We start from the raw sequence: 12530 nt of genomic DNA, 5'->3' as shown, positions 1-12530 counted from the left end.
TATGCATATATATATATATATATGCATAACATAATTACACTTATGAACCTAATGACACGTGTCCCGAGGATCCCATCCTCTCAAGCTCGGCAGGCAACCGAGCCTGGCGGCGAACGAACATTATGCCTGGGGGGCGTCACATGCTTGCTACAACACGTGGACTTGTTTGTCTTCTACGGGTGAGCGCTTTTCACATTCTAGCAAATGTTAGCGCTCAACTTTGCAGGCGTCCGTATGTATCGGCAGTTTCTCGAATGGTATCGATGGTTCTATTGTCACCGAACCCTGTGTAATCAGATTACATGTGTGACGCTAATTTTGAACAACTTTCTGGGCGACACGCGGGTAGCACCAATTGCTCGGGAATCTTCGATGGCTCGTGCATAAAAAACCGACCTGCTTGACCGGCCTCTTTTTGAGGGCACAGGTTCGCCCAATAAAACACTAGTTTCGCCATTCACAGTTTTGATGCTTTTGCCGCCGTCACTACCTCATGAAATCTGGCGGAGGTGCTGGTTTGTTAATTTACCAGAAGCCGCCGACAAGCCGTGATCCAAGCGCAGACCGCAAAGGCAACACCAACGTCGTCCTGCGTCATCGAGCAAGCCGCCGACTGGAACAGCTGCCTCCGGAGCGGACACTTCTACCTGGGACGACCAAGAAGATCGTGCCCAAGACAACCCCAATGGATGCCCCAGCGTCACCCATTCTGCTGCAACACCCTCGGGACCCACCAAACTTCAATAAATCACCGACTGAAGACGCAGAATCCTGGTGGGAGACTTACGAAAGAATCGCCACATTCAAAACGTGGAACGTCGACGACAAGCTGCGGCATGTACACTTCGCCTTAGAAGACGCCGCTAAAACTTGTTTCAGAACCGAGAGTCGACCCTGATACCTTGGGACCCGTTCCGCAATGGCTTCTTGCAGACGATTACGAGTGTAATGCGCAAGAAAAAAGGCCGAAGCTCTTCTAGAAGCCTGAGCGCAACTTCCCAACGAGAGTTTCGCGATCTTCACGGAGATGACTCGCCTGTTCAGACACGCCGACCCCGACATGCCGGAAGAAAAAAGTTAGCTTTTCGATGAGGGCTGTCAAGCAATATCTCTTGGACGGATATATACGCAATCCGCCACAGAGAGTTTCTAAATTCGCTTCCGAGGCCGCAATCATCGAGAAAACACTCGAAATTAGGAACAGGTAGTTCAACCGGCCCACGATTCCAATAAACTACGCCGAAGTTCAGCCATTTGACACCGACGACATAGCGAAGCCATGAGAGCCGTCGTGCGATCGTGCGAGAAGAAATGAAGGAGTCAGTGGGACTTCCCGAAGGCCAGCCGGAATCCCCAAAGGCCCACCCTGAAGCGATGACGCACGCCGCCTCGTCCGCCGCCACAGTGACCATCCCCGCCCGCGCTAGGGCGCCCTAACGAAGCAGTTCTGTCATCTGCCCCTGGCACCGCAACCTCCACCTCGCCCACCCTTCGTGCAGCGCAACTACCCAAGGAAGACAGACATCTGGCGTGCTCCTGACCCCCGCCCACTCTGATACCACTGCGGAGAAGCGGGCCACGTCTAGCCCGGGTGCCCATACCGCGAGATGGGGCTACGTGGTTTCGCCATCAACGCGGCGTGCCCACAACTTGGTGAGCGGCCACGTGACATCGCCAACTACATCGCGACCACTGATTGACGCTCTCGACGACCATCCCGTTCGCCGTCACCAGGTCGCTACCTGTCGCCCCAGCATAGACCATACACTGGCCCGCCCAGTGTATGGGCCGTCAGCCCCTATCCGGAAAACTGAAAGCAGCAACAAATACAGGTGCGGATACGGTTCGTCGACTTGACTAAGATCCTCCACCTCCGATGAAGACGCCGAAAATGCTATCTCGACAACATATCAACGAGACGCTGCCATCCCGACGATGCCTAGAAGCAAAAATACGCCGAGAAAGGACAACCTGACGATGCCACGTTACAGCCACAGGTCCGCACGACGCAGCCGTGATCCGACGCCAGCGCCGAACTGCATCGAATGACAAAGAACCACCGACCCCGACGTGCTTGTAGACAGCCGTGCAGTCACCACTTAGTGGAAACAGGAGCCGACTACTCAATCTTAATTGAACCCATCGCCGCCCAGTTGAAGAAAGTTAAGACTGCATGGGAAGGCCCTTAAATTCAGGCAGCCCGAGGACACCTAATAACGCCTACTGGAATCTGCACAACAAGAATTACCGTTAATGCCCGGACTTCCCTGCCACTTTCGTTGTCTTACAACAGTGATGGCGCCAACAAGGCGTCATTCAATGAGGCGCCAACAGTAATGGCGTCAACAAAGAGGCGCCATTCTTGGCACGGACTTCCTGAACCAACACGGCGCAATCATCGACCTGAAGTCCAAGTCGATAACACTCTGAAGATCAAGCGATACCGCCGGAGAGCCTTCATAGCCACCACTGCGCTAGAAGATCAAGTGAGCATCCCACCTCGCTCCAGCATCTTCATTTTTGTCGGCACCGAAACACCCGCAGACGTAGACGGCGTCACCGGGGTCGATCAACGCCTACTGCTCGGTCGTGAAATCGGCATTAGAAGGGGGATCGCTCGACTGCATGGAGGAAAAGCGAAACTGATGCTGACCAACTTACGCCAGGAGTTCAAGCACGTCAACAAAGAACGACGATTGCATACCTGGAGAAAATTGTTGAAACCAGCAATGCGCTTGTCCTCTTGGATTCTGCCCCATCTACCCCCACGCGCACAGTTTCCGAACCATACTTCCACATAAACACAACTCTCCCCCTGAGTAGGCAGCAACAGCTCAGAAGTCTTCTCCGATAATACGACTGCTTTTCGACATCATCGAGGATTAGACAAACACGGATCGCATAATAACCGAAGAGTCCGCTCGACCACACCACCCAGAGCCCTTACCGAGTTTTAAAACGAGAACGTGAAGCTACAAGTCAACAAGTTAATGAAACGATACGTGACGACATGACCCAGCCATCGAAAAGACCGTGGGCATCTTTGTCATCTTAGTAAAGAAAATGGACGGAACCTTACGGCTCTGAGTCAATTAACTTCGACTGAACAAGATTACGCAAAAGAACGTATACCCTCTTACATGGATATACGGTGCATTGGATCGGCTCTGTAACGCAAAATACTTCTCATCGATGGATCTCAAGACTGGCTTCCGGCAAATAGAAGTGGACGAAAGGAATAGAGAGAAAGCCGCTTTCTTCACGCCAGACGTACTATAAAAGTTCCAGTTCATGCCATTTGGTCTGTGCTTGGTGCCTACAACATATAAGCACGTGATGGATACTGTGTTAGCAGTGTTGAAGTGGCAGACCTTTCTTATTTCATTGGATGACGTCGTCGTCTTCGCCGAAAATTTCGACGATCACCTTAGGCGGCTTGTGACAGTATTAGAGATCATCAAGACATCAGGGCTCCGTCCGACGATGAAAAAGTGTCGCTTCGTTTACGATTCCCTTCTGTTCCTGGTCCACGTAATCAGCAAGTCTGGAGTCCGCCCCGACCAGCAGAAGACAGCTCCTATCGCAATGATCCAGCAGCCCATCGAAAAGAAGGCAGTGCGTAGATTCTTTGGCATGTGTGCCTACTACGGGCTCTTGTCCAGGACTTTTCACACATCGCTGTGCCGCTGACACATATAACTAAATCTGATGTCGAGTTCAAGTGAGAAACGCAGCAGGCCGACGCATTTCAAGAACTCACAGAACGCATCCAGTCGCCGACGGTACTTGCGCACTTCGGCGAAAACGCCGATACATAAATACACACTAACGCCAGTATCCTAGGCCTTGTATTCGTCCTAGTACAGAGAAAAATACAGAATTGAAAGCATGATAACTTGCGCTAGCCGGTCGCTGTCAAGAGCGGAAGGCAATTATTCGATGATCGAAAAGGAACGCCTCGCCATTATTTGGGCTACAGCAAAACTACACACTTTCGTATATGACACGCTATTCAAAGTCGTCAGTGACCATCACGCGTTGTTTGGGCTAGCAAAGTTAAAGGACCCTTCAGGACGCCTGGCGTAGTGCACCTCAGGCTACAAGAATAAGCCATGACTGTAGTCTACAAGTCCGGGCGAAAATGCTCTGATGCAGACGGCATATCACGCGCCCCCATTGACCCACAGCCGCAAGACGACGAGGTTGATGACGACTTCCTTAGAAGAATAACCGCGGAAGACTTCGCTGAGAATCAGCGAGCAGACACGGAGCTAAAAGTACGTGGAAGGGAACACCGACGCTGTCACTAGGGTATTTGAGCGACGATTGTCTTCGTTTTCGCTTCAAGACAACCTGCTCGTGAAGAAGAACTCACTTGTCTGCACCAAGTACACCATGTTGTTTCCTCAACACTCCGTCCAGATGTACTGCACGCCCTACATGAAGATCCGACCACTGGGCACCTCGAATTCTCCCGTACGCTGCCGAGGATACAGTAAAGGTATTACTTGCCGCGCTTAACCACCGACGTCACCCGTTACGTGAAGACATGCCGATACTGTGAGCGACGCAAGACACCGCCAACAAAGCCAGTGGTACTACTCCCAATCGAACGTCCTTGCCGATCATTTCAGCAGATCGGGATAGATTTGTTCGGACCCTTTCTGACGTCAACATCCGGAAATAAGTGGATTGCCGTGGCGACGCATTACTTCACCCGCTTCGCTTAAACTAAAGCTCTGCCGAACGGTAGCGCTGCCAAAGTGCGAAATTCTTCGTCAACAACATCCTGGTGCGACGGGGTGCCCCTGAAATCCTCATCACCGGCAGAGGAACGCACTTTACAGCAGAGCTCACCCAAGCCATTCTCCAATGCTGCCAGACGAGCCACAGAAGGACAACCTCCTACCACGCGCAGACGAATGGCCAGAACAAGACCCTCGCCGACATGCTAGCAATATAGGCCGACATCAAGCACAAGACGTGAGATGCGGTCCTTCCATGCGTAATCTACGCTTACAACACAATGGTGCAAGAAACAACACAGATCATTCCGTTCAAGCTAGTTGATCTCAGTAACCCTATGACGACCCTCGCCATGTTGGCGCACGTCGCCGACGATGAGAATCTTGACGTCGCCGCCTATCTCCAGTGCACCGAAAAAGCCTGCCAGCTCGCCCGCCTAAGGATCAAGAACCAACACAGGACCGATTGCCGACACTGCAACCTTCGACAGCGCTACGTGAATTACTAGCCCGGCGATCGTGTTTTAGTTTGGACCCCGATACGCCAACGAGGATTCGGGAAGAGGCTTTTACGCTGCTATTTCGGACACTTCAACATCCGATGCATTTGCACCTGCGACTATCATGTCGTGGCAGACGGCATTTCGCTATCATAGCGGTGCCGCTCGCGTCCTCAAACAGCCCTTGTTGTGCAACGTACGCCGTTCTCCCATCGCTAATGAATTTTCGGACTTTGCACGGATGATCCTTGGACTTTCTTTTTTTTAATATGTTACTTTGGATATTGTTTCTTTGCTGATTTGTTACATTTGTTTAATAACTGTCCTGTCGTGTTTCGCTCTCCTGTTATGTTTATAGGACGGGGACGATGTTTTTTACAGGGGGAATTGAAACGTGGGGTTTCACCGTCTTACAAATGCTATCGCTCAACGCAGGACGCGCCGGCATATATCTGAAGTTTCTCGAATGCTTTCGTTGGTTCTATTGTCACCGAAGCTTGTGTAAGCCAATCGCATGTGTGACGCGAATTGTGTAGAACTTTCTGGAAGGCACGCAGGTAAAACCAAATACTCTGGAACCTACGATGACTCGTGTATGAAAGCCGACGCGCTTGACCTGATGATCATACTTATTTATGTATTTATGTATACAACACTGCAGGCCCAAATGGGGGCCCAAGTAGGAGGGGTACAATACACAAATATTCACATAGGCACGTATGCATATATATATATATATATATATATATATATATATATATATATATATATATATATATATATATATATATATATATATATATATATATATATATATATATATAATATACACGCATGAAAAAAACACAAAAGCAATGCAACATATGCAAATATCAGAACAAAACAAAAATGAAAGCGACGACTAATAAGATTAAGAGAAGGCACACCGGAGGAAGATAACTTGACAAACATTAGAACATTATCACACGCATATATGAGCACTTGCAACTACTATCGAGAGAGGAAAAAAAAGAAGTACCGAAGTTGAACGAGCGACTATTGCAAAATACTGAACATAATAGAATAAGGAAGCTGTGGAAAGTATCAAACTAAATTCACGTGAAAAAGAAAAACAAAACAGTAACAAGGCTTGCCGACATGCCAATACCACGTATTTAAGACACAAGCGTTCAATAGGATTGGTGCTTATCAATCGTGATAATGGCAGGCTGTTCCAATCTGTTACAGTTCGCTGGAAGAAGGAAAACTTAAAAAAGGTTAGTTCGGGTGTTATAAGGTGTTAAATAATCAGCGTGATGATGCCGTGTTCGCCGCGATGTAAGTGGTTTAACATAAGCCTGTGGGTGGAGGGACAAACAGTTGTTTTTAAGCAAGAAAATATATTTCAGTCGTTGTATTTTCCTGCGTAGTTGTAGCGCTTGAATATTATGTTGATTCATTAGGATAGTAGGAGAGTCACTCAGTCTTTATTTAAAAAAAATAAACCTGACAGGTTAACGTTGGACCATTTCTAAAGCGGTAATGTCAATTTTCTTATAGGAATCCCAGACAATGCATGCATATTCCAGTTTCGGTCGGACGAGTGAAGTGTAAGCCAGTAATCTAGCACCAGATGGAGCGTGCTTTAGTTTGTGCCTGAGGAGACAAAGCTTCCTGAAAGACGAGTTACATACGTTAGAAATGTGGCTACTCTAGCTGAGGTGACTGGTCATTGTGATTCCAAGATATTTATATTGCCTGACCTTGGTCAGCGGTTCAGAGCGGAAAATATTGACAAATGACATTTTATTTTTGTTTTGTTGTCTACATATTATTGTAATAATATCGGGAGATACTCAAGAGACGAGCCATCGAGAGAACGACGATAAAGTCGGTCTGTGCCTTGGCGCAGACGAGTGTCGGCCTGGCTGTGTGGCTCCAGTGCAAATAGCCTCTAAATAGCCTCTTTAATCTGTGTCTTTCTACGCGTAACATTCTGTTGAAGGTTAGCGATCCCGCTCCTCGTCACGGAACTGCGATGTGGTCGGTACATTGAGTTTGTCACCATGCCTCCCGGTGACGAGACCGCCTTTGCAACGACTTCGGCTTGTCCGACTACTCCGATCGTCACGATTGCCCAACATCGCGGCCCTAATGTGTTCTCTGGCCTCGAGGGACAGGACGTTGACAACTGGATCTAGCTCTATCAGCACGCCAGTGCTAGTAACAGGTGGGACCCTACGATTATGCTCACCAATGTCATCTTTTATCTCGGCGGCACGCCACGCGTGTGGCAACCAAACGCATGACATCGAGATAACCAGTTGGGACTGTTTCAAAGAAAAGCTACGGGAACCGTTCGATGACCCCATTGGCCGCAAGGTTGCCGCGAAAAGTGCTCTTGCGTCTCGTGTTCAGACACCCACAGAGCCGTACGTTTCATACACTCTCGACGTCTTGGCTCTATGTTGAAAAGCTGCTATGTCTGAAGCAGATAGCGTCACATGTTCTAAAAGGCATCGCCGATGACGCTTTGAATTTGTTTGTTTTTGGCAATTTCAAGATTATCAACGCCATCATAAAAGAATGCCGTCAACTTGAACAAGCTAACAGCCGCTTTATCACACACCACACCACGCGGCTACCCAACACTGCTGCCTCGTCGATATGTGTGGGTCGACTGCGTCAGGCCACCACCTGTGACGACGTAACCCGTATTGTTCGCTGCGACCTCAAGGCAGCTCTTCGCCAGCTATCACCGCGACGTCTCCCGGTTCGCCAGCATCCAAGATTGCGATGATTCAGGCCGTAGTCAGACAAGAATTTGAGAACATGGGTCTGAGCTCCGTGTGTTCAACGTCTCAACCCAGCGTTCCCCAGTTTTCTACCGGCCCTCCTCGTCCCCGGCAGTTCTTTTCGGCCACATCTCGCCGCAATCCGTCCGAATAGCATACCCCTGAGGACAGGCCGATCTGCTTCCACTGCTGTCGCATTGGCCACGTCGCTCGTCACTGCCGCAACCGATGGCCACCACCGCCTCGGATATACGCCGCCACTTATTCCCGCACCTTTGGACCTTCTGTTCCTTATGCCACCCGCCATGAACCCACTTTCGGTGATGCCCCTGCACCGAACCTTCGCTACAGCCGCTCACCCTAACCTTGACGACATCAGTCTCGTTCGCCCCAACCCCGCCGCTTCTCTTCTCCGCCTATCGCCTCCCGGACCAAGCCGGAAAACTAGGCACTGCAGCTTCTACAGGTGAAGCTGCGTTGTCGACCATGCCATCAAACCCTCTGCTCACGTTAAATACGAACCAAAACCTTCTTGACGTTGACGTTGACGTCTATCCTGTCGCTGCACTCATCAATACAGGCGCACATCTTTCTATTATGAGTGCTGAATTCCGACGACGACTGAACAAGCTCGTCACCCCAACGTCGGCACGCGTCATCCGCTTTGCGGATGGCGGTACTGTGCCTATCGTCGGCACGTGTACGGCACGTATCAGCATCGCCGGCCGCCACCCTCCTGTTCTCTTTAGCGTAATTGCTCATTGCCCCCACGGCATAATTATCGACCTCCACTTTCTCTCCGCGCATTCCGCTCTTATTGACTGCTCTGCCGGTACCCTTCGCCTTAAGTTGCCGCTTTTCGCAGAACGTTCTGACGCAGATCAGTGCCGCTTACGCCCCACCATCTTTCTTCGCCTGCCGCCAAAGTCAATAGCCTTTATTCGACAACGGCATGGCCCGCGTGAACAATTTGGTCAATTGACTCGGTTTTCTTGCTTAGAAAAGCCCAAAATTTTGGGGGGCCGTTTGAATGAAATTTGGCAATTTATGGAGAAAATACCAGCGCTTAGCTTGCCCTACTTCTTGGCTGAGTTTATTTTGCATTTCGTGAACTGGAACACGTGAGGCACATCGTCGACTTAAGCGCTTAACTTTTCTTTTAACTGAACCATAACTGCGAGTCGGCCTAGTTGGAACAGATTCATCTTAAAACTTTTTGTGCGCAAACGAACAGGGACGAACAATAGGGGCAACATAAGGACGAGCGCTTTCTATCAACTGTTTTATTTTTGAAGAAACTCCTGCTTAAGTACCCATAGATCTGCGCGATCTAGTCAACAGAGCACGCTATAGCGCATATGATACCCGCCGATCTGCGCGATCAAGTCAAGAGAGCACGTAAATAGTACATATACCACTTGTGATAAAAAGGCGTGGACAAAAGCCACCCGGTCAACATAAAAACAGCAAGGTGCATAAAACAACAACTTACAATAAAGTGCTTAAAGATGTGATGATAGAAGCGAATTTTCTTTATCCAACAATGAAACAGAAGAATGGCTGATGCATTTTTCTTTTTGTTTTTCAATACAGTGTGCTTCCAGAATTTCCCTAGCGGTTTGATTCCTATGCCTATACAAAATGTCGGTGCTACTAAGACAAGGTGAGCAATCATGCTCTCGGCAGTGCATTGCAAAATGCGCTAGGGCGATCTCTCAGACTAGACACGTGCTCCCTTAACCTCGTGTTAATGCATCTCGCAGTCGGCCCTACGTACACACAACCGCACGTCATAGGAATCTGATAAACGACGTTCTTCGCGCAATCAACAAATTGGTTCTTGCGCGGATGTTTAACACTACATTCTTTCTTTACATCATGCTTACTTTTGAACTTGTTCTTAACCTTAGATCACACACTACCTATATTTTTTTTTGCCGAAAATACCCCTTTTACTGCATAACTACCAGCCACTTATTAAAATCTATGTCAAAGGCCGTGCACACACGGAATCACTGAAACCTTAGAAGCTACATCCTTCTGCCTTTGATCCTTTGTGCATTGTCCTTGGTCCTTTTTAAATTCTTTCATTAGTCTAGCGCACGACGCCAGCATCACAGCGACTGGGTACCCAGCCTTTCTTATCCTATAAACTTGCTCAAGAAATGCCATCTTTACATTGTGGTGACATGACTTCAACAACACTGACCGGAAACACGAAATGACTATCCCGCTCTTCACAAGCCTGGAATGGTTTGAGGCATAGCTCATTAGCGGTTTTCCAGCTCGGGGTGAGAATGACCAACACACATGTTCCGTTGGGAATTTTAACTTGACATCAAGAAACTGTAGCTTATTATCTACCGGTACTTCCGAAGTAAATGTTAGGCCCTTGTCCAGAGAATTGAAGGCTTCTACAACCCTATACCTAAAAGCACCCTTGTCTACATGAAAGCCTAAAATAAAGTAGTCATCGACATATCTGTGTAATTTACTTACTACACCTTCTAAATCTTTGGCCAACTCTCTGTCTGTGCTTCCGAAAAAAATGCTACTTAGGATGGGAGCTACCTTTGACCCGATGCACACACCACTTGCCTGTATATGCGTTTCACCTCATAATCCTACATGTGTATTCGACAAATGAAGATTCAGAAGTTCAAGAAAGGATTCAACAGCCATGCCGCACGTATTGCGGAATGACACCTCATCATTCTCTTTTCTTATGCAATCTTTAACACAGCACATTAGGGTCCCATGCGGTAAGGAATAGTAAAGATCTTGAACATCTATGCTGAATCCCCAGCTGGAGCTTGTACTATCTGATGCCAGATAATTCACAAGGTCTTCAGAGTTTTTCAATTAGTACAGATGCTGTACTTCTAGGAAATTCAACATTTTTCGCAGGAACTGCGCGACCAGAACCTGCCAACGACCTCGCTCGGACACAATTGGCCTAAACGGAATTTCTTGTTTGTGGGTTTTTGCCATAAAATATATCTCCACTTTCATTCCTTTTGAGTTCTTCACACGTGACGCAAGCTTATCTTGGTGAGATTTTTTCAATAGCTCCACCGCTTTCTTTTTTACGTTTCTACATTCACATAACATTTCTTAAAGCACTTGTTCACCTCTAGGAAAGCCTTTTCTAAGTAACAATCATTTGGGACAACAACCAGAAAGCCTTCCTTGTCTGCTTGGACAACACGCAGATTATTCTCAACCAAATACTTAGCAGTCCTATCAACATTGGGTCTGGATCTATCGCTTACCGAAGTTATGGCCACCACGTCCACACATTCCACCACACATCGTTCTTTTTCTCTCTCTGGTACACTCCTGGCAATGTCCCTTGTAAGTGCTAACCTGTCGACAATGTAGATCCTTGGTTCCACGCAGAACTTTGGCCCCAACTTCAGAATCTGTTGATGCCGTTCTTCCACCGTTGCACCCCCTAGTAATAGAAGGCGTCCCTGTGTCACTTCCCTTTTCTACTTCTTCGGCAATTTTCGACGATCATCGTTCCATATTGCCTCAGTCACAATATTTGCCTGTCTGCACCAGTCCCGAAAAGCCTTCACTTTAAAAAGACCATCGGAACCACACGAAGAGGCCACCTTTAGATATTTTTGTAATGTTTAACCTGTCTCCGGCTCTCTGATCGCAAGATCTTGATCTTTCTTCTCCCATGTCCTGCAGACGGGGGCAACCATCCGGTCACCAACAACACCTCATCAGGGCATTCCCCAAGTTTCAGGAACCAGCTTAACACTCGTGCTCTACACTCACAGACCGCGATAATAGGCACCGGAACTGCTGGGTTGTTTAAGCTATAGTTCGGACAAGTAGAAAGAGGGCCGGAAGAACTAGAAATGAACTGAAGCATAACTGTGAGTCTGCCTAGTTGGAAGAGATCCATCTTAAAATTTTTGTGTGCACAAACAGGGACGAAGATTAGGGGCAACACAAGGACGAGGGCTTTCTAACAACTGGTTCATTTTTGAAGAACCACCTGCTTAAATACCGACAGATCTGCGCAATCTAGTCAACAGAGGATGCCTATAGCTCATATGATACCCGCAGATCTGCGCGATCAAGTCATGAGAGCGGGTCAATAGTACATATACCACTATAGCTATAGCCAACTATAACACCATAGCTATAGCTAGCAAACACTATAGCTTAAACAACTCAGCAGTTCTGGTGCCTATTATCGCGGTCTGTGAGTGCAGAGCACGGGTGTTCAGCTAGTTCCTGAAACTTGGGGAATGCCCTGATGAGGTGTTGTTGGTGACCGGATGGCTGCCCCCGCCGGCAGGACACGGGAGAAGAATGATCAAGATCTTCCGACCAGAGAGTCGGAGACAGGTTAGACATTTCAAAGAATGTCTAAAGGTTGCCTGTTCGACGTGAAGGCTTTTCGCGAATGGTGCAGACAGGCAAATATTATGACTGAGGCTATATGGAACGATGTTCGTCGAAAATCGCCGAAGGAGAAGAAAAGGGAAGTG

Source organism: Dermacentor variabilis, chromosome 7 (assembly GCF_050947875.1).
Source record: "Dermacentor variabilis isolate Ectoservices chromosome 7, ASM5094787v1, whole genome shotgun sequence".
NCBI classification, from domain to species: domain Eukaryota; kingdom Metazoa; phylum Arthropoda; class Arachnida; order Ixodida; family Ixodidae; genus Dermacentor; species Dermacentor variabilis.
This window is presented reverse-complemented; position numbering follows the sequence as displayed.